This window comes from Macaca fascicularis, chromosome X, assembly GCF_037993035.2.
Source record: "Macaca fascicularis isolate 582-1 chromosome X, T2T-MFA8v1.1".
In the NCBI taxonomy this organism is placed as follows: Eukaryota; Metazoa; Chordata; class Mammalia; order Primates; family Cercopithecidae; genus Macaca; species Macaca fascicularis.
In genome coordinates this window covers 143089035-143112836 of record NC_088395.1, presented here as the reverse complement: position 1 = coordinate 143112836, position 23802 = coordinate 143089035, and the positions used below count along the sequence as shown (strand labels likewise).

At 41.5% G+C, this 23802-nt stretch overlaps 1 protein-coding gene and 1 pseudogene across 14 annotated transcripts in view; one reads left to right on the top strand and one right to left on the bottom strand.

The window, feature by feature from the left end:
• Positions 1-23802, bottom strand: part of LOC102141840 (uncharacterized) — a 118947-nt gene that overhangs the window by 79527 nt on the left and 15618 nt on the right. Inside the window, exon 1 of one of the 14 annotated variants that reach the window (XR_012429920.1) lies at positions 12101-12229. The exons of the other annotated variants lie outside the window; for them this stretch is intronic. The gene's annotated coding sequence lies outside the window, so the exon portion shown is untranslated. Of the gene's footprint in view, positions 1-12100; positions 12230-23802 lie in introns of those variants that run through there. 14 annotated transcript variants of the gene reach the window in all.
• On the top strand, positions 11468-14338 carry LOC102141444 (nucleolar RNA helicase 2-like; annotated as a pseudogene).

Here is a 23802-nt window from a genome sequence, read left to right as displayed (position 1 = left end):
GATACCCAGGCAAACAGGGTCTGGAGTGGACCTCAAGCAATCTCCAGCAGACCTACAGCTGAGGGTCCTGACTGTTAGAAGGAAAACTATCAAACAGGAAGGACACCTACACCAAAACCCCATCAGTACATCACCATCATCAAAGACCAGAGGCAGATAAAACCACAAAGATGGGGAAAAGGCAGGGCAGAAAAGCTGGAAATTCAAAAAATAAGAGTGCATCTCCCCCGGCAAAGGAGCGCAGCTCATCGCCAGCAACGGATCAAAGCTGGACGGAGAATGACTTTGACGAGATGAGAGAAGAAGGCTTCAGTCCATCAAATTTCTCAGAGCTAAAGGAGGAATTACGTACCCAGCGCAAAGAAACTAAAAATCTTGAAAAAAAAGTGGAAGAATTGATGGCTAGAGTAATTAATGCAGAGAAGGTCATAAACGAAATGAAAGAGATGAAAACCATGACACGAGAAATACGTGACAAATGCACAAGCTTCAGTAACCGACTCGATCAACTGGAAGAAAGAATATCAGCGATTGAGGATCAAATGAATGAAATGAAGCAAGAAGAGAAACCAAAAGAAAAAAGAAGAAAAAGAAATGAACAAAGCCTGCAAGAAGTATGGGATTATGTAAAAAGACCAAATCTACGTCTGATTGGGGTGCCTGAAAGTGAGGGGGAAAATGGAACCAAGTTGGAAAACACTCTTCAGGATATCATCCAGGAGAACTTCCCCAACCTAGTAGGGCAGGCCAACATTCAAATCCAGGAAATACAGAGAACGCCACAAAGATAGTCCTCAAGAAGAGCAACTCCAAGACACATAATTGCCAGATTCACCAAAGTTGAAATGAAGGAAAAAATCTTAAGGGCAGCCAGAGAGAAAGGTCGGGTTACCCACAAAGGGAAGCCCATCAGACTAACAGCAGATCTCTCGGCAGAAACTCTACAAGCCAGAAGAGAGTGGGGGCCAATATTCAACATTCTTAAAGAAAAGAATTTTAAACCCAGAATTTCATATCCAGCCAAACTAAGTTTCATAAGTGAAGGAGAAATAAAATCCTTTACAGATAAGCAAATGCTTAGAGATTTTGTCACCACTAGGCCTGCCTTACAAGAGACCCTGAAGGAAGGACTAAACATGGAAAGGAACAACCGGTACCAGCCATTGCAAAAACATGCCAAAATGTAAAGACCATCGAGGCTAGGAAGAAACTGCATCAACTAACGAGCAAAATAACCAGTTAATATCATAATGGCAGGATCAAGTTCACACATAACAATATTAACCTTAAATGTAAATGGACTAAATGCTCCAATTAAAAGACACAGACTGGCAAATTGGATAAAGAGTCAAGACCCATCAGTCTGCTGTATTCAGGAGACCCATCTCACACGCAGAGACATACATAGGCTCAAAATAAAGGGATGGAGGAAGATTTACCAAGCAAATGGAGAACAAAAAAAAGTGGGGGTTGCAATCCTAGTCTCTGATAAAACAGACTTTAAACCATCAAAGATCAAAAGAGACAAAGAAGGCCATTACATAATGGTAAAGGGATCAATTCAACAGGAAGAGCTAACTATCCTAAATATATATGCACCCAATACAGGAGCACCCAGATTCATAAAGCAAGTCCTTAGAGACTTACAAAGAGACTTAGACTCCCATACAATAATAATGGGAGACTTCAACACTCCACTGTCAACATTAGACAGATCAACGAGACAGAAAGTTAACAAGGATATCCAGGAATTGAACTCATCTCTGCAGCAAGCAGACCTAATAGACATCTATAGAACTCTCCACCCCAAATCAACAGAATATACATTCTTCTCAGCACCACATCGTACTTACTCCAAAATTGACCACGTAATTGGAAGTAAAGCACTCCTCAGCAAATGTACAAGAACAGAAATTATAACAAACTCTCTCTCAGACCACAGTGCAATCAAACTAGAACTCAGGACTAAGAAACTCAATCAAAACCGCTCAACTACATGGAAACTGAACAACCTGCTCCTGAATGACTACTGGGTACATAACGAAATGAAGGCAGAAATAAAGATGTTCTTTGAAACCAATGAGAACAAAGATACAACATACCAGAATCTCTGGGACACATTTAAAGCAGTGTGTAGAGGGAAATTTATAGCACTAAATGCCCACAAGAGAAAGCAGGAAAGATCTAAAATTGACACTCTAACATCACAATTAAAAGAACTAGAGAAGCAAGAGCAAATACATTCGAAAGCTAGCAGAAGGCAAGAAATAACTAAGATCAGAGCAGAACTGAACGAGATAGAGACACAAAAAACCCTCCAAAAAATCAATGAATCCAGGAGTTGGTTTTTTGAAAAGATCAACAAAATTGACAGACCACTAGCAAGACTAATAAAGAAGAAAAGAGAGACGAATCAAATCAACGCAATTAAAAATGATAAAGGGGATATCACCACCGACCCCACAGAAATACAAACTACCATCAGAGAATACTATAAACACCTCTACGCAAATAAACTGGAAAATCTAGAAGAAATGGATAATTTCCTGGACACTTACACTCTTCCAAGACTAAACCAGGAAGAAGTTGAATCCCTGAATAGACCAATAGCAGGCTCTGAAATTGAGGCAATAATTAATAGCCTACCAACCAAAAAAAGTCCAGGACCAGATGGATTCACAGCTGAATTCTACCAGAGGTACAAGAAGGAGTTGGTACCATTCCTTCTGAAACTATTCCAATCAATAGAAAAAGAGGGAATCCTCCCTAACTCATTTTATGAGGCCAACATCATCCTGATACCAAAGCCTGGCAGAGACACAACAAAAAAAGAGAATTTTAGACCAATATCCCTGATGAACATCGATGCAAAAATCCTCAATAAAATACTGGCAAACCGGATTCAGCAACACATCAAAAAGCTTATCCACCATGATCAAGTGGGCTTCATCCCTGGGATGCAAGGCTAGTTCAACATTCGCAAATCAATAAACATAATCCAGCATATAAACAGAACCAAAGACAAGAACCACATGATTATCTCAATAGATGCAGAAAAGGCCTTTGACAAAATTCAACAGCCCTTCATGCTAAAAACGCTCAATAAATTCGGTATTGATGGAACGTACCTCAAAATAATAAGAGCTATTTATGACAAACCCACAGCCAATATCATACTGAATGGGCAAAAACTGGAAAAATTCCCTTTGAAAACTGGCACAAGACAGGGATGCCCTCTCTCACCACTCCTATTCAACATAGTGTTGGAAGTTCTGGCTAGGGCAATTAGGCAAGAGAAAGAAATCAAGGGTATTCAGTTAGGAAAAGAAGAAGTCAAATTGTCCCTGTTTGCAGATGACATGATTGTATATTTAGGAAACCCCATTGTCTCAGCCCAAAATCTCCTTAAGCTGATAAGCAACTTCAGCAAAGTCTCAGGATACAAAATTAATGTGCAAAAATCACAAGCATTCTTATACACCAGTAACAGACAAACAGAGAGCCAAATCAGGAATGAACTTCCATTCACAATTGCTTCAAAGAGAATAAAATACCTAGGAATCCAACTTACAAGGGATGTAAAGGACCTCTTCAAGGAGAACTACAAACCACTGCTCAGTGAAATAAAAGAGGACACAAACAAATGGAAGAACATACCATGCTCATGGATAGGAAGAATCAATATCGTGAAAATGGCCATACTGCCCAAGGTAATTTATAGATTCAATGCAATCCCCATCAAGCTACCAATGAGTTTCTTCACAGAATTGGAAAAAACTGTTTAAAGTTCATATGGAACCAAAAAAGAGCCCGCATCTCCAAGACAATCCTAAGTCAAAAGAACAAAGCTGGAGGCATCACGCTACCTGACTTCAAACTATACTACAAGGCTACAGTAACCAAAACAGCATGGTACTGGTACCAAAACAGAGATATAGACCAATGGAACAGAACAGAGGCCTCAGAAATAATACCACACATCTACAGCCATCTGATCTTTGACAAACCTGAGAGAAACAAGAAATGGGGAAAGGATTCCCTATTTAATAAATGGTGCTGGGAAAATTGGCTAGCCATAAGTAGAAAGCTGAAACTGGATCCTTTCCTTACTCCTTATACGAAAATTAATTCAAGATGGATTAGAGACTTAAATGTTAGACCTAATACCATAAAAATCCTAGAGGAAAACCTAGGTAGTACCATTCAGGACATAGGCATGGGCAAAGACTTCATGTCTAAAACACCAAAAGCAACAGCAGCAAAAGCCAAAATTGACAAATGGGATCTAATTAAACTAAAGAGCTTCTGCACAGCAAAAGAAACTACCATCAGAGTGAACAGGCAACCTACAGAATGGGAGAAAATTTTTGCAATCTACTCATCTGACAAAGGGCTAATATCCAGAACCTACAAAGAACTCAAACAAATTTACAAGAAAAAAACAAACAACCCCATCAAAAAGTGGGCAAAGGATATGAACAGACATTTCTCAAAAGAAGACATTCATACAGCCAACAGACACATGAAAAAATGCTCATCATCACTGGCCATCAGAGAAATGCAAATCAAAACCACAATGAGATACCATCTCACACCAGTTAGAATGGCGATCATTAAAAAGTCAGGAAACAACAGGTGCTGGAGAGGATGTGGAGAAATAGGAATGCTTTTACACTGTTGGTGGGATTGTAAACTAGTTCAACCATTATGGAAAACAGTATGGCGATTCCTCAAGGATCTAGAACTAGATGTACCATATGGCCCAGCCATCCCATTACTGGGTATATACCCAAAGGATTATAAATTATGCTGCTATAAAGACACATGCACACGTATGTTTATTGCAGCACTATTCACAATAGCAAAGACTTGGAATCAACCCAAATGTCCATCAGTGACAGATTGGATTAAGAAAATATGGCACATATACACCATGGAATACTATGCAGCCATAAAAAAGGATGAGTTTGTGTCCTTTGTAGGGACATGGATGCAGCTGGAAACCATCATTCTTAGCAAACTATCACAAGAACAGAAAACCAAACACCGCATGTTCTCACTCATAGGTCGGAACTGAACAATGAGACCACTTGGACTCAGGAAGGGGAACATCACACACCGGGGCCTATCATGGGGAGGGGGGAGGGGGGAGGGATTGCACTGGGAGTTATACCTGATGTAAATGACGAGTTGATGGGTGCAGCACACCAACATGGCACAAGTATACATATGTAACAAACCTGCACGTTATGCACATGTACCCTACAACTTAAAGTATAATAATAATAAATAAATTTTAAAAAAAACAAAAAACAAAAAACAAAAACAAAAACAAAAAAAAACAAGTAGACATGTCAAATAGACAGCTAAATATACAAGTCTAGAGATCTAACAGTCATCATGGTAACACCATGAGACAGGTAAGACTACCAAAGTATGAGTATAACTAAAGAAGATAAAAAGTTCAAAGACTGAGTCTAAGGGCTCTCCCACATTAGGAGTTTACAAAAATGAGGAGGAGATTAAGAAGTGATCAGTGAGACAGGAAACCAGGAAAGCTTGGTAACCTAAAACTCAAATGAAGCAAGTATTTTAAGAATAAGAGGCCAGGTGTAGTGGCTCACACTTGTAATCCCCACACTTTGGGAGGCCGAGGTGGAAAGATCAGTTGAGGCCAGGAGTTCAAGACCAGCCTGGGCAATGTAGCGAGACCCCATCTCTACAAATAAAAATAAAAATACAGCCAGTCACGGAGGTGCATGCCTGTAGTCCCTGCTACTCAGGAGGCTGAGGTGGGGAGGATCACTTGAGCCCAGGAGTTCAAGGCTACAGTGAGCTATGATGGCACCACTGCACTCCATCCTGGGTGACAGAGTGAGACCCTGTCTCTTAAAAAAACAAAAAAAGAAAGAAAGAAAGAGAAGAAAAAGAGATGATTAACTATGGTTAAAGTCAGGGAAATTATTAGCCAGCCACAGTGCCTAAAATAAAACACAAACTGTAGACCTAGCAAACAGCTAAGTCTAACTCACTTCCATGGCCTTGGGCAGCTTGTTTAATTCTGAAAAAGATAAATTATAACACAGTCCTTGCCCTCGGGTGGCCTACATAAATGACCTTTACAGCAATTATATAAAAGTTTGATTGTATGTACACGTAAACTATTTCTGTAGGCAGTGTAGAATAAATACAACTGTAGAAGATTATTTTCTTGGCTTTTTTCCTCTGAGGCTGAGAGTATGAGATGTGACTACGAAGCATTAAGTTTGATTTTCACATAGCTGGTGAGATTAGCTTCCTGTACGATCACTTTGTTTACTACCTTTTTAATCAAATCCCTTCAAATATGAGCAAGCAGCCTGAGTCAGACCTCACAGTTCATCACCCTAAAATTCTGCTTCCAAATATGGGAAGTGACATAAACAAAAAGGCATGAATGATTGTCCTTGACATTGGTAAGGTATTTCTTGACATCTCTCAGAAGCTATGTTGACTCCTGTTATTTATAAATATGCTCTAAACCTTTTAATTCCTCTTTTATTTCTCATTGGCAACACCTTGCGGAGATAAAAATAAGCTTCAATTGTTTTTGTTTTTTTTGTTTTTTGTTTTGTTTTTTTGAGACGGAGTCTCGCTCTGTGGCCCAAGCTGGAGTGCAGTGACTTGATCTCAGTTCACTGCAACCTCCGCCTCCCATGTTCAAGCGATTCTCCTGCCTCAGCCTCCCGAGTAGCTGGGACTACAGGTGCACGTCACCATGCCCAGCTAATTTTTGTGTTTTTAGTAGAGACGGGGTTTCACCATGCTGGCCGGGGTGGTCTCAATCTCTTAACCTCGTGATCCACCCACCTCAGTCTCCCAAAGTGCTGGGATTACAGGCGTTAGCCACCGCACCCAGCCAAGCTTCAAAAATTTTAACACAGCCACTAATTTTAAAAGAATTTCCAGCCGAGTGTGGTCACTCACGCCTGTAATCCCAGCAACTTTGGGAGGTCAAGGCAGGCAGATCACCTGAGGTCGGGAGTTCAAAACCAGCCTGGCCAACATGGAAAACCCCTGTCTCTACTAAAAAATACAAAATCAGCCAGGCATGGTGGCGCATGCCTGTAATCCCAGCTACTTGGGAGACTGAGGCAGGAGAATTGCTTGAACCCGGGAGGTAGAGGTTGCAGTGAGCTGAGATCGCGCTATTACACTCCAGCCTGGGCAAAAAGAGCGAAACTCCGTCAAAAAAAAAAAAAAAAAGAAAAAAAGAAAATCCTTTTACTAAAATCAGACAGAATTGGATATCTCTAATCATCAGGGAAATGCAAATCAAAACTACAATGAGATATCACCTCACACCTATTAGAATGGCTGTTATTAAAAATCAAAAGGTAGGCCAGGTGCGGTGCCTCATGCCTGTAATCCCAGCACTTTGGGAGGCCGAGGCGGGTGGATCACTTCAAGTCAGGAGTTCGAGACTAGCTTGGCCAACATCGTGAAACCCCATCTTTACCAAAAATACAAAAAAATTAGCCAGGTGTGGTGGCACGCACCTGTAATCCCAGTTACTCGGGAGGCTGAGGCAGGAGAATCGCTTGAACCCAGGAGGCGGAGGTTGCAGTAAGCCAAGATTGTGCCACTGCACTGCAGCCTGGGGGAAAGAGTGAGACTCTGTCTCAAAAAAAAAAAAAAAGCCAAGAGATAACCAGTGTTGGCGAGGGTGTGGAGAAAAGGGATCCCTTGTGCGCTGTTGGTGGAAATGTAAGTCAGTACAACCATTATGGAAAACAGAATGTAAATTCTTCAAAAAGTTAAAAAATCAAGCTACCATATAATCCAGCAATCTCACTTCCAGATATATATCTGGAAACCAATAGCTATTATGAATAATAACTAAGATATGAAAACAACCTAAGTGTCCATTGAGGGATAAATGGATAAAGCAATTGTGGTACACACAAATACACACATGTACACACAGAAAATGAAATACTATTTAGCCTTTTAAATGTTTTAAAAAAGAAAGAGATAGTGTCATTAGCAACAATAAAGATGAAGGCAGGAGAATCACTTGAACCCTAGAGGACATTGTTAAGTGAAATAAGCCAGCCACAGAAAGAAAATACTGCATAACCTCACTAATCTATGGAATCTTTACAAAATTAATACATAGAAACAGAGTAAAACAGTGGTTATCAGGGATGGGGAGGGAAAGGAAATGGGGAGATGTAGGTCAAAAGGTACAAACTTGAAGTTATGTAGGGAGAATAAGTCTAGAGATATAATATACAGCATGAGGATTATAGTTAATAATATTATACTATATACTGAAAATTTGCTATGAGAATAGATTTTAGGTGCTCTCATCACAGAAAAAAAAAAGGGTAACCATGTGAGAAGATGGATAAGTTAATTGGCTTGACTAGTAATAATTTCACTATGTGTATGTATATCAAAACATCAAATTGTAAACCTTAAATGTATACAATTTTTTTAAGTTTTACTGAGAAAAAAAGAAAAAAAAAACTATGACATAAAAAAGGAGTTGGAAAGTACCAGTGTTCTTAACTATTATGGGACTGTTTATGTAATGAAATTTATGGACTCTTTTCCTCAGGAAACTACACAAATAAAAATTCCCAGGAGTTGATGCATCAGGTTCCACATTAAAAACTCCTAATTCAGTCTTCTCATTTTGCAGATGAGAAAATTAAGTCTATAAAGATCCACACAGGCTGGGCACAGTGGCTCACACCTGTAAACCCAGCACTTTGGGAGGCTGAGGCAGGTGGGTCATCTGAGTTCAGGAGTTCAAGACCAGCCTGGCCAATATGGCAAAATCCCGTCCCCGTCACTACTAAAAATACAAAAATTGGCCAGGCTTGTTGGCAAGCGCCTGTAATCCCAGCTACTCGGGAGGCTGAGACAGGAGAATCGCTTGAACGTGGGAGGCAGAGGTTACAGTGAGCCAAGATCATGACACTACACACCAGCCTGGGCAACAGAGCAAGACTCCATCTCAAAAAAAAAAAAAAAATCCACACAATACATTCTCTAACTGTTCTTTCCCTTTGTCCATCAGCTGTTATAATATGGAACAACTTTGGCTAAAGTAAAATAGCCTAAAAACAATGAAGGTGAATTCACTTTTATAAATTCAGGATTGCTTTCTAAAATGGAACCAGCAGAGATGAGACTAAACTCCAGACTTCCTAAGTCCTTGTTCTGTGTTAAAAAAAAAAAAAAAAAAAAAAAAAAAACACACCTGGCCGGGCACCAGTGCTCACGCCTGTAATCCCAGCACTTTGGGAGGCCAAGGTGGACGGATCACGAAGTCAAGAGCTCGAGACCATCCTGGCCAACATTGTGAAACCCCGTCTCTACTAAAAATACAAAAATTAGCTGGGCGTGGTGGTGCGCGCCTGTAGTCCCAGCTACTCGGGAGGCTGAGGCAGGAGAATCACTTGAACCTGGGAGGCGGAGGTTGCAGTGAGCCAAGATCACGCCACTGCACTCCAGCCTGGGCAACAGTGCAAGACTCTGTCTCAAAAAAAAAAACAAAAAAAAGAAAAGAAAACATACCTGCCTCATTTAATATATTAATCCACTTCACTTAAGTTTCAAGGGATAATTTTCTCCATTCTAATATTTCAGGTTTTGTAATACCTTGCCCACAGTGGATCATGATTTTATACATTGTGTGATATAGTCCCCTCTTTACCTTTCTTAATTGAAGAATAGGGCCAGGCGTGGTGGCTCACACCTGTAATCCCAGCACTTTGGGTGCCAAGGCAGGCAGATTATTTGAGATCAGGAGATCGAGACCAGCCTGGCCAATGTGGTAAAACCCCATCTCTACTAAAAATACAAAAAGTAGCTGGGCGTAGTGGCTTGCGCCTAAAGTCCCAGCTACTCGGGAGGCTGAGGCAGGAGAATCACTTGAACCTGGGAGGCAGAGGTTGCAGTGAGCCAAGATCATGCCACTGCACTCCAGTCTGGGCAAAATAGGGAGGCTCTGTTAAAAAAAAAAAAAAAAAAAAAAAAAAAAAAAAAAAAAAAGGAGTAAGTAATAATCTTATCTTACAGTTTAAAGAATCCTAGAATTGGAATGTTAAAGGCCACCTGTCTGATCTCGATCTCATACCCAATGCAGAATTGCCCTTTACAATTCCTTGCTTAATAGGTACTATGCTGAATGCCTAATTGTGTTATCTCTAAGAGCTGGCTCATCCAGGCTCTTCCTACGTACGTCCAGGGATACTCACTAATTCTTGAGGTTGCTTGTCAACTGCTAGAAGGCTCTAATCATTAGCAGACTCAGCTGATACCTTCCTAATAGATTCCACTGATATTAGATCTGTCCTCTGAAGAAACACAAATCTAAATCTAACCCCTGTGTCATATGACAGCAGCTAAATGAAGAGAGTTAGGATACCCTCAATAAGTCTATTCTCTTCCAGACCTATCAGTTCTTCCTCACATTGCATGGTATCCGGATACTTACTATAGGTAGAAGGAGTAAAACTGCCCGTTTGATTTTTCAAAATGTATGCCTAAAGTTATATCACACAGATATACCAAAAGTGAAGATTCTAGTTGAGAATTGCTATATTTTGAATTAATTTTTAAATCATTGGAGCTAATTAAAAAGAAACTATAATTACCTTTGGGGTCAAGTTTAGCAGTAACCAGTCTTACAATACCCCAATTTGTATCACTTTCCCTGTGATATGTAATAGTAATGTCAACATGGTTGCATAGGTAGAAAGTATTCTTTTTGTTTAATACAGACTACAAAAAAAAAAAGAAATTTTAAAGTTTGAACTTTTCTTAGAAACTAAAAAATATAAAATCTGATAACAGAGTAAAGACAAGATACACTACTTCTAAGAAAATTAAGCTATAAATTAAGCATACTGAAGAGTAAATATGCTTTTATCAGACTGAAACTGCAGCCATGATCATCTGGCCTAAAATTAAGGTGTTGGTTGATTCTATAATCTTAGTTGTTACAAAGGAATAATATTGCAAAATTATAAAATTCATAAATACACATATTTTCCTGGGTTTTAACCACACAAAACTGTGAGGTAATACAAATTAACTAATAAAATTGTATCAGTATATAAAGTTTAAGCATATTAAGAATTTTGGCTTTATCTATGGTAAAAGTAAGGAAGCAATAAAAATAGGAGGAAATGTTTCAGAATGTTAGCAGTGGTATCTCTAGGTGGTGAGATTATTGTCAATAACGATTCTGCTGTTTCTTTATACTCTTCTGCACTTTCCAATTTTTCCATAATGAAGATATATTTACATTTCTAATTGGAAGCATCAAAGACAAAAAATGAATTTAACTCTCCCTACCAGGCAAGTGTTCATCAGATTCACTCCATAGTAGCCACAACCTAAAGATAACTGTTCAAATTCCCTAGATCAGTGCTTCTTAAACATCAAAGTGGAGAAGACCGGTCGGCCTGGGCAGCCTGCACTGAAGATGCTGGGAAGAGTCCATAGTAATGCTGGTTTGGAATCAGACACCACAATGAAAAAAGTGGAGACATTATGAAAGCAAACTGAAAAGAAAGAAAAAAGAGAAGTCAAAATCTAGTAAGACTGAAGAGACAGCGGAAGAGGAAGAAACTGTTTCCCCCAAAGCTAAACAAGTTAAAAAGAAAACAGAGCCTTCTGAAATTGACATGAATTATCCTAAATCCAAAAAGGCAAAAAAGAAAGAGGAGCCATCTCAAGATGACATTTCTCCTAAAACCAAAAGTTTGAGAAAGAAAAAGGAGCCTATTGAAAAGAAAGCGGTTTCTTCTAAAACCAAAAAAGTGATAAAAAATGAGGAGCCTTCTGAGGAAGAAACAGATGCTCCTAAGCCCAAGAAGATGAAGAAAGAAAAGGAAATAAATGGAGAAACTGGAGAGAAAAGCCCCAAACTGAAGAATGGATTTCTTCATTCTGAACCTGACTGTGACCCCAATAAAGCTGCCAATGAAGAAAGTAACAGTGAGACAGAGCAGGAAATACCTGTAAAACAAAAAGAAGGCACTTTCTCTAATTGTCCCATATCTGAAGAAACTATTAAGCTTCTCAAAGGCTGAGGACTGACCTTCCTATTTTCTATACAGGCAAAGACATTCCATCATGTTTACAGCAGGAAGGACTTAATTGCACAGGCATGGAGAGGAACTGGGAAAACATTGTCCTTTGCCATCCCTTTGATTGAGAAACTTCGTGGGGAACTGCAAGACAGGAAGAGAGGCCGTCCCCCTCGGGTACTGGTTCTTGCACCTACAAGAGAGTTGGCAAATCAAGTAAGCAAAGACTTCAGTGACATCACAAAAAGGCTGTCAGTGGCTTGTTTTTTTGTTTGTTTTTTTGTTTTTTTGTTTTTTGTTTTTTGTTTTTTTTTGAGACGGAGTCTCGCTCTGTCACCCAGGCTGGAGTGCAGTGGCCGGATCTCAGCTCACTGCAAGCTCCGCCTCCCGGGTTCACGCCATTCTCCTGCCTCAGCCTCCCGAGTAGCTGGGACTACAGGCGCCCGCCGCCTCGCCCAGCTAAGTTTTTTTGTATTTTTAGTAGAGACGGGGTTTCACTGTGTTAGCCAGGATGGTCTCGATCTCCTGACCTTGTGATCCGCCCGTCTCGGCCTCCCAAAGTGCTGGGATTACAGGCTTGAGCCACCGCGCCCGGCCCTTTTTTTTTTTTTTTTTTTTTTTTTTTTTTTTTTTTTTAAGTGGCTTGTTTTTATGGTGGAACTCCCTACGGAGGTCAATTCGAATGCATGGGGAATGGGATTGATATCCTGGTTGGGACACCAGGTCCTATCAAAGACCGCATACAGAATGTCAAACTAGATCTCACCAAACTTAAGCATGTTGTCCTGGATGAAGTTGACCAGATGTTGGATATGGGATTTGCTGATCAAGTGGAAGAGATTTTAAGTGTGGCATACAAGAAAGATTCTGAAGACAATCCCCAAACATTGCTTTTTTTCTGAAACTTGCCTTTGTTGGGTATTTAATGTTGCCAAGAAATACATGAAATCTACATATGAACAGGTGGACCTGATCGGTAAAAAGACTCAGAAAATGGCAAAAACTATAGAGCATCTGGCTATTAAGTGCCACTGGACTCAGAGGGCAGCAATTATTGGGTCATCCGAGTATATAGTGGTCATCAAGGACGCACTATCATCTTTCGTGAAACCAAGAAAGAAGCCCAGGAGCTGTCCCAGAATTCGGCTATAAAGCAGGATGCCCAGTCATTGCATGGAGACATTCCACAGAAGCAAAGGGAAATCACCCTGAAAGGTGTTAGAAATGGTAGTTTTGGAGTTTTGGTAGCAACTGATGTCGTTGCACGTGGGTTAGACATCCCTGAGGTTCATTTGGTTATACAAAGCTCTCCACCAAAGGATGTTGAGTCCTACATTCATCGATCTGGGTGGACGGGCAGAGCTGGAAGGACGGGGGTGTGCATCTGCTTTTATCAGCACAAGGAAGAATATCAATTAGTATAAGTGGAGCAAAAAGTGGGAATTAAGTTCAAAAGAATAGGTGTTCCTTCTGCAACAGAAATAAAAGTTTCCAGCAAAGATGCCATCAGGCTTTCGGATTCCATGCCTCCCACTGCCATTAGTCACTTTAAGCAATCAGCTGAGAAGCTGATAGAGGAGAAGGGAGCTATGGAAGCTCTGGCAGCAACACTGGCCCATATTTCAGGTGCCATGTCCGTAGACCAGCGCTCCTTGATCAACTCAAATGTGGGTTTTGTGACCATGATCTTGTGGTGCTCAATTGAAATGCCAAATATTAGTTATGCTTGGAAAGAACTTAAAAGAGCAGCTGGTCGAGGAGATTGATTCCAAAGTGAAGGGAATGGTTTTTCTCAAAGGAAAGCTGGGTGTTTGCTTTGATGTATCCACCGCATCAGCAACAGAAATACAGGAAAAAATGGCATGATTCACCACGCTGGCAGCTTTCTGTGGCCACAGAGCAACTAGAGCTAGAAGGACCACGGGAAGGATATGGAGGCTTCAGGGGTTAGAGGGAAGGCAGTCGAGGCTTCAGGGAACAGCGGGACGGAAACAGAAGATTCAGAGGACAGCGGGAAGGCAATAGAGGCCCGAGAGGACAGCAACCAGGAGGTAGCAACAAAAGTGACAGATCCCAAAACAAAGGCCAGAAGAGGAGTTTCAGTAAAGCATTTGGTCAATAATTAGAACTAGAAGATTTATATAGCAAAAAGAGAATGATGTTTGGCAATATAGAACTGAACATTATTTTTCATACAAAGTTAAAAGCACGTTGTGCTTCCTTTTGACCACTTGCTGAGTCCCTGTCTCTTTCAGACAGACAAGCTTCATCTAAATTATTTCATGTGATCATTATCATTTATAACTTTATTGCTGCTTCTTCATCAGTTTTTCTTTTTGAAAGGTGTATGAATTCATTACATTTTTATTCTAATGCATTATTTATAGATTAGAAGATAAAATCAAGCATGTATCTGCCTATACTTCGTGAGTTCACCTGTCTTTATATTCAAAAGTGTCCCTTAATAGTGTCCTTCCCTAAAGTAAATACTTAAGGGAGTGTAACAGTCTCTGGAGGACCACTTTGAGCCTTTGGAAGTTAAGGTTTTCTCAGCCACCTGTCAAACAATTTCTCATGTGGTCCTATTATTTGTCTACTGAGACTTAATACTGAGCAATGTTTTGAAACAAGATTTCAAACTTAGCTGGGTTGTAATACAGTTTATACCAGTGTATGCTCTAGATTTGGAAGACGTAGCATGTTTGATATAGATTACCTATACTTATGTGCATTTTGATACATTTTTAGCTTCTCATTATAAGGTGATTCATGCTTCAGTGAATTCTTCACAGATAGGATATATAAAAGTACATTTTAATAGAAAGCCAGGGTCTTTAAGGAATTTCAAATGTATAAGGTAGCTCCATAGCTTTCTTTGTAAGAAGTCTGGATAACTGGTGCTTAACTGATAATGTACTCTGCTTCTTCCTATTGGAAGGTTAACATTATTTACCAAGAAGGACTTAAGGGAGTAGGGGGCACAGATTTGCATTGCTGAAGAGTATGTTAAAAAAAAAAAAAAAAAACCCTTGGAAATAATCAAATGCAAAAAGGTAGAAAATTCATAACTGGAGAGCAAAGAGAAGAACAAGTATGATTTGCATGATAAAGCATTGTTTTAATGGTGAAAGCTTCACAGATCACTAATGTTTCTAGAGGTTAACTTCAAGTGGGCAAGCTGGGGTTTTTAGGTAGTCAATGGCCTAGTTCCTAAAGCCACAGTACAGGATCTGTTTGTTAAACTGAATCTCTGTTGAAAGTTTGTTTTAGCTGCTTGGATGCTTCCTTTTAAGACAAATTTTATGTGGTTCAGTTGTTTTGAGGGTACTGAAGAACTTGATGTACCCCCTGGCCAGATAACTCTGCCTGATTTCTCAGATATTATTTCTCTGGGAAACATTCTACATAGTACAGGAACTTAAGAGTCGCATTATCTTCTCGCCTTAATTTCCAGAGATTCTTTCTGTACTGGGAATCCTGGAACATACTATGCTAGGAAATTTCAAGCCACATGGTCTGTCTTGTTTTCATTTAATTATTGTGAACACCTAGAATCTTTCTAGGTCTTGGTTTCTCTTCCTTAATCCAGTCTTTAATCTCTAACTGCCCCTTGTTTGATCACCACATACTAGGGGCTCTGATAGACAGCTCAGTTCCTGATCCTTGAGGCAACATCCTTTTTCTATTTGAACTTCAGTTCTGTCCTTGAATCCTGACTAGATGTTTCTTGCCCTCTGGTCTCAGAATTCTCTTGGCTTTTATTCCTTGATCCACTTGCCAGTTTTATCACTTTACCCTTGTTCCTCATGGCTTCCCATCAAGCCATGGGTATTAGGTGACAGTTTAATTTATTAGAATCTGGTTTTGCCCAAATACTGGGCATGCTTTAATAACAACCGAACCATTTCATTATTTGGATAGGCATGGGTACCTTATCAAACAGATTAAAAGGATATGGTACCCGTCCTTTAGGAAAGAACAGCTAAGCGCCGTGGCTCACACCTGTAATCTCAGTACTTTGGGAGGCCAAGGCAGGTGGATCACGAGGTCAGGAGATCGAGACCATCCTGGCTAAACGGTAAAACCCCGTCTCTACTAAAAATACAAAAAAATTAGCCGGGCCTGATGGCGAGCACCTGTAGAACCAGCTTACTCGGGAGGCTGAGGCAAGAGAATGGCTTGAACCCGGGAGGCAGAGCTTGCAGTGAGCCGAGATTGTGCCACTGCACTCCAGCCTGGGCAACAGAGCGAGACTCCGTCTCAAAAAAAAAAAAAGAACAGCTAAAACCTTGTTGTGGATTATGGATTTAGCTTAAAGAAAAATAATCAGGCATAAATTAAGAGTAAGAGGGAAGATCAATAGAAATTTCACTTCACATAACTTAAAATATGGCTGCTTCAATAAATGAAACTAAAGTTTCTCCTGGATTCCAGAATTCAGCCTTTATTTATAAGTGTATAATGTGTGTAGCTACTATGTGGTTTAAATGAACTTGTTGGGCTACCTTGGTAAATGTTATAATTTTCACTATTTTCTACAGATAAAATATTTTCTTTCTTTTTTCTTTTTTTTTTTTTTTTCTGAGACGAAGTCTCGCTTTTGTCCCCCAGGCTGGAGTGCAATGGTGTGATCGCGGCTCACTGCAACCTCCACCTCCCAGGTTCAAGAGATTCTCTTGCCTCAGCCTCCCGAGTAGCTGGGATTACAGGCGCCTGCTACCATGCCCAGCTAACTTTTGTATTTTTAGTAGAGACGGGGTTTCACCATGTTGGCCAGGCTGGTCTCGAACTCCTGACCTCAGGTGATCCACACCCCCCACCCCGGACTTCCAAAGTGGTGGGATTACACGCATGAGCCACCATGCCCGGCAAAACATTTTCTAATTTAAGTTGGAGCTATCTGTGCAGTGGTTTCTCTACAGTTGTACATATATATTTTTGCTATAAAATGAGCTAATGTATAAAATACTACTCTATACCATAATAAAGATAGTAATACTTTGAAAAACAAACAAAAAAAATCAAAATTCATACAAATCACTCAGGGGTCTTGCTACAATGTAGATTCTGATTCATTAGATCTGAAATGAGGCCCGAGATCCTGTATGTCAGGTGATATCAATGCTGCTGATCTCAGAACACCCTTTAACAACTATTCCTGCAGGTCAGGTGCGGTGGCTCACACCTGTAATCCCATAATTTTGAAAGGCCGAGGTGGGCGGATCACCTGAGGTCAGGAGTTCCAGACCAGTCTGACCAGTATGACGAAACCCCGTCTCTACTAAAAATACAAAAATTAGCCGGGTGTGGTGGCACATGCCTGTAATCCCAGCTACTCCAGAGGCTGAGACAGGAGAATCGCTTGAACCTGGGAGGCAGAGGTTGCAGTGAGCCGAGATCAAACCACTGCACTCCAGCCTGGGCAATAAGAGCAAAACTCCATCTTAAAAAAAAAAAAAAGTATTGCTGTAGTTCAAGAGAAAGAACTCTTTGGCTGTTCTTGATGGGAGTGGTTAAAGAAGAGTGAACAACTATTTTTCCATGGAGATTTGAGGAGAGTTTTGCAATAAGAGTTGTTACGGGTTGTATTGTGTCCCCTAAAGAGATGTTGAAGTTTTAATTTCCAGTACCTACGAATGTGACCTTATTTGGAAATAGGGTATTTGCAGATACAATCGTGTTAAGATGAGGCTGTTAGGGTTGGCCCTAATCCAACATTATTGTTGCCTTTCTAAGAAGGGAAAAAGACCATGTGAAAATAGGGACATAAGGCCGGGTGCAGTGGCTTACACCTTTAATCCTAGCACTTTGGAAGGCCAAGGTGGGTGGATCACTTGAGGTGATCCTGGTCAACATGGTAAAACCCCGTCTCTACTAAAACTACAAAAATTAGCCGGGCGTGGTACTGGGCACCTATAATCCCAGCTACTCAGGCGGCTGAGGCAGGAGAATCACTTGAACCTGGGGGACGGAGGTTGCAGTGAGTCGAGATCACACCACTTCACTCCTGCCTGGGAGAAAGAGTGAAACTCCGTCTCAAAAAAAAAAAAAAGAAAAAGAAAATAGAGACACACAGTGCTCACATGACAACAGAGGCAGAGTTTGGAAAGATGCAGCTGCAAGCTGAGGAGCACCAAGGATTGCTGGCCATCACCAGAAGTTAGGAAGGAGGCATGGAACAGTCTCCCTCAGAGCTCTCAGGAGGAATCAACCCTGCTGACACCTTGGTTTCAGACTTCTAGCCTCCAGAACTGTGAAACGACAAATTCCCATTGTTTTGTGTTGTTGTTGTTTGTTTTGTTTTTTGTTTGTTTGTTTGAGATGGAGTCTCGCTCTGTCACCCAGACTGGAGTGCAGTGGTGTGATCTCAGCTCACTGCAACCTCTGCTTCCCGGGTTCAAGCGATTCTTCTGCCTCAGCCTCCCGAGTAGCTGGGACTACAGGCGCATGCGACCACGCCCAGCTAATTTTTGTATTTTTAGTAGAGACAGGAGTTCACCATATTGGCTAGGCTGGTCTCGAACTCCTGACCTCATGATCTGCCCACCTCGGCCTCCCAAAGTGCTGGAATTACAGGCGTGAGCCACCACGCCCAGCCTTAAATTCCCATTGTTCAAGCCACCCAGTTTGTGGTATTTTGTTATGGCAGCCCTAGCAAAATAATTAATACAAGGGTTAAGAATATTAGCATTGGCCCGATGCAGTGGCTTATGCCTGTAATCCCAACACTTTGGGAAGCTGAGGAGGGAGAACTGCTTGAGCCCAGGAGTCCAAGACCAGCCTGGGCAACAAAGCAAGACCCCATCTCCACAAAAAAAGTAAAAATTAGCCAGGTGTGGTGATGCACACCTGTAGGCCCAACTACTTGGGAGGCTGAGGTAGGAGGATCGTTTGAGCCAGGAGGTAGAGGCTGCAGTGAGCTGTGATTGTACCACACCGCACTCCAGCCTGAGTGACACAGTGAGACCCTGTCTCAGAAATATATATATATAATATGCCTTGCAATCAGTCAGCTGTTTACTAGCTATATGACCATAGACACATCATTTAAGTCTCAGTTTCTTCATTTTAAAAAAGAGGGACAATAATAGAATTGCTCACAGGAATGCTGAGACAATTAGAATAATGCATGTAAAGTACTTAGTAGAGTGCTTGGTATAGGAAACCTTCAATAAATGTTAACTAATATGTCACCCTGGCCTTCAATCCTTAGAAAATGAGTACAGCTGAATGCTGTGGCTCATGCCTGTAATCCCAGCACTTTGGGAGGCCAAGTCAGGTGGATCACTTGAGGTCAGGAGTTCAAGACCAGCCTAGCCAACATGGCGAAACACCGTCTCTACTAAATAATAATAATAATATGAAAATTAGCCTCATGTGGTGGCTCACACGCATAATCTCAGCACTTTGGGAGACCGAGGTGGGCGGATCACTTGAGGTCAGGAGTTTGAGACCAGCCTGGCCAACATGGTGAAACCCCTTCTCCACTAAAAATATAAAAATTAGCTAGGCGCAGTGGCATGTGCCTGTAATCCCAGCTACTCGGGAGGCTGAGACTGGAGAATTTCTTGAACCCAGGAGGCAGAGGTTGCAGTGAGCCGAGATCGTGCCACTGCCTTCCAGCCTGGGCGACAAAAGGAGACTCCATCTCAAAAAAAAAAAAAAAGTACAAATGAGCCTTGCCAATTACAACATTGAGTAATCTACAATATATAGAGCCCTGAGATTAAGAATTATGGCTCTGCAAATCTCAGAATTTAGGGTGATGGCCCTGAAGGAATTTTGGAGATCAATTAATACAGTAATGATAAAGGAGACGGGAAGAGTGATTATGTGGGAAGGTGTCCAAATCAGCTTGAGGTGGGAAGTAAATACTCCTCACTGAAGCACTATGTGTAACTGCTAAAAACTAGAAACAACTAAAAATCTCTATCAATCCAGTTAAATAAATTATAGTATAACCACACTGAGAAATAAAATACAGCTAGTAGATTTGCATACACTAGTATGAAAGTATATCCATACTAATAGAGAGAAAAAGCACGGCATAGTGGTTAGGGATGTGGATCCATAGTCAAACTACCTATATTCGGCCAGGCACAGTGGTTCACAGCTGTAATCCCAGCACTTTGAAAGGCCGAAGGGGGCGGATCACACGAGGTCAGGAGTTTGAGACCAGCCTGGCCAACATGGCGAAACCCTGTCTGCACTAAAAATACAAAAATTAGTCGGGTGTGGTGGCATGTGCCTGTAGTCCCAGCTACTCGTAAGGCTGAGGCAGGAGAATCGCTTGAACCTAGGAAGCAGAGGTTGCAGTGAGCCGAGATCACGCCACTGCACTCCAGCCTGGGTGACAGAGCAAGACTCCGTCTCAATTTTTTAAAAAAGGTCAGGCGTGATGGCCCAAAGGCTGTAATCCCAGCACTTTGGGAGGCCGAGGTGGGCGGATCACAAGGTCAGGAGTTCGAGACAAGCCTGGCCAATTTAGTGAAACCCCATCTCTACTAAAAATACAAAATAATTAGCCAAGCATGGTGGCACATGCCTGTAATCCTAGCTACTCGGGAGGCTGATGGAGAAGAATTGCTTGAACTTGGGAGGCAGAGGTTGCAGTGAGTGAGATCACGCCACTGCACTCCAGTCTGGGTGACAGAGTGAGACTCGGTCTCAAAAAAAAAGAAAAAAACTACCTATATTAAAAGCTCAGGTATGTTCTGTACTAGCTTGTATGATCTTTGCCACGTTGTAACCTCTCAGTGTATCCGTTTCTGTACTTGTAATGTAAAGATGATAACAGTACCCATAGGATGCTGTGAGGATTAAATCAACTTAGGCAAAGTATATCAACCACTGCTCAGCATAAACCAAGTACTCAATGTAATAGGCAAAGGTCCTTCAGTATCTGGATCCCGCCTTTCTCTCCAGACTCATCGCACGTGCCAGCCTCTACTTCTAACCTGCTAAATTACTAAAGAGAATTCTGTACTCTCTGTTCTCACAGCACTCAGCTCATATCTCTATTGTCACTTACATCAAATCGTAGTTGTGCATTTACACATTTATACCCCGTAGTAAATTGTGTTCCCCAGTACATCACAAAAATCACAAAATTAAGAACTCTGTTTGGGTCATTCTGAGAAGGAGACCACTACTACTCCTGCTGCCCTCCTCCCCCAACCTTGCCTAGTTCACAAGACAGGAGAAAAGAGAGAAAGCAAAAAGTTGGAAAGAAACAAATGTAAGATAAGTAGCCAGACAACCTTAGCACCACCACCCGGCCCTAGGAGTTAAAAAAATAATAATAATAACATCAACCCCTGACCTAAACTACTTGTGTTATCCGTAAATTCCAGACATTGTATGAAAAAGCATTGCAAAACTTTCTGTTCTGTTAGCTGATGCATGTAGCCCCCAGTCACATTCCCCAAGCTTGCTTGATTTATCATGACCTTTTCACGTGGACACTTTAGGGTTTTAAGCCTTTAAAAAGGCCAATAATTTCTTTTTCAGGGAGCTTGGCTCTTAAGACACAAGTCTGCTGACGATCCTGGCCAAATAAATCTCTTCCTTCTTTAATTCGTGTCTGAGGAGTTTTGTCTGCAGCTCGTCCCACTACATTTCTTGGTTTCCTGACCGGGAAGCGAGGTGATTAACGGACGTCGAGGCAGCCCCTTAGGCAGCTTATGCCTGCCCTGTAGAGCATCCCTGCGGGGGACTCCAGCCAGCTTGAGCAATGCAGATCCTGATGAGTGCTCCCAGGTAGGCATTTGCCCCAGTGGAACACCTCATCAGAGCGGTGCATGGCAGGCCCCCGTGGAGGATCAACACAGTGACTGAACACTGGGAAGGAATTGGTGCTTTAAGTCTGGACATCTGAAACTTGGTAAGACTGGTCTTTGGAACTTGCCCACTCCATTTGAGTGGAAGTGTGGCCTGATCACCTATGGCGTGCCTGTACTGGCACTTTGGGTTTTGTTTTTGACTTGACTTGGATTGCTTGATACTTTGGTTTTAGTTTTGATTTTGACTTGACTTGAATTGCCTGATAAACAGGCGTGCCTTTATTGGCACTTTGGTTTTGGTTCTGATTTTGACTTGGCTTAAATTGCTTGATGAACAGGTGCCTTTAATGACACTTTGGTTTTAGTTTTGATTTTGATTTAGTGTGAATTAGATGAGTGAGTGACCTTCTACCTTTTCCTTCTTGTAGTCTGAATGTTGTTTTGTCTCAAGAAAAAAATAGGTCAGACACAAAGTAAGCCCACTCCGCTAGAAACTGTGTTAAAAAAAAAAAAAATCAAGAAAAGAAAAATAAAAGGAAAGTCATCAAATCACCAAAACTTACTCTATTAAAATGCATGTTACAGAACCTTAAGAAAGGTTTTGCAGGGGATTATAGAGTTAAGTTAACCCCCCCAGAGGTTAAGAACTCTGTGTGAATTATAATTGCTCTCTTTTGGTGTTGGATGGCCCACCGAAGGAACTATAGACAGGGAACAATTGGCCATGTATTTAAGGTGGTGACAGGGGTCAGAGGACAGCCAGTATACCTAGATCAATTCCTTTATATTGACTCATGATTAAATATAATATAGACAAAATCGGCATAAATTTAGCCCCGTTTAACAGCTTTTTGCAAAAAAAGCCAAAAGTAAAAGTAAAAGTAAGAGCAGTTTCAGCAGCAGACACACAGTTAAAAAGGGAGTGCCAGAAACAGCAAGAGAAGCCAGTGTTGCAGGAACGGCCAGAGATAACAGAAATTCTTTCTCCATATGTCCCAGCCTACCCCCCTTTACTAAGACCAACAGCCCCCTCAGAAACCAGATTCAGGAACTAACACGCCCCAGGTCTCACCTCGAAGGGGAGGATCGGAGCCTCAAGAGGCCAGGAAGGAAGTCAAGATAGTCAAGTTGTCCGGAGCTGCACGCCCCGGCCATAGCGAATAATAACTGACGATTAAAAACGCCTGAGCTATATTCATTTCCACCCCACACCTTCTCCCTATCTTTGCCTTTTTTCCCCTGTACTAATACCTCGTTGAAGATGGCGCTCTTCCTGCTTCTTCTTCACCCATTTTTCCCGCGCCCGTGAAAATTACTACCTGACAGCGCAGGTGCAACATGACCTTCGACCAGAGAAACCAATACCTATCTGGCCACGCCTCCATTATGAGATCATTTTCGCCTTGGCCCAACCCCTTCCCCTCCAAGTGTATATAAGGCACTGCATTACCGCCATTAAAAGAGAGAGACTTGATCAGAGCACTGTCTTGTCTCCATTTCTCGTATCTCTTGTTCCCCAAATTCCCACCCCCTCCTCCAGGGCCTGCTTCGACTATCCCGCGGGCCGGGATATCAAGTGGGCCGTCTCAGATCTGGTCTTGCTCGAGCTATGCAAATGCCTCTCAGGGAAACACGAGGGCCTGTCTATTATAATGACCAGGCCCACATGGGGGGGGGGGGGCAACAGATTTTCATCTATCAACCCTTTTCAACCATTAATCTACTAAACTGGAAACACCCTGAACCTGCCACCTTGCTCCCAGCAGTTAGAGTCCTGTTGAGCATAACTGTGTAGAGGTGTTGGACTCAACTTTACTCTAGCAGACCTGACCTCTGGGACTAGCCTTGGGCATCAGTAGACTGGGAGTTATACGTGGACGGGAGCAGCTTCATCAACCCACAAGGAGATGAGCTGAGATTGTGCCAATGCA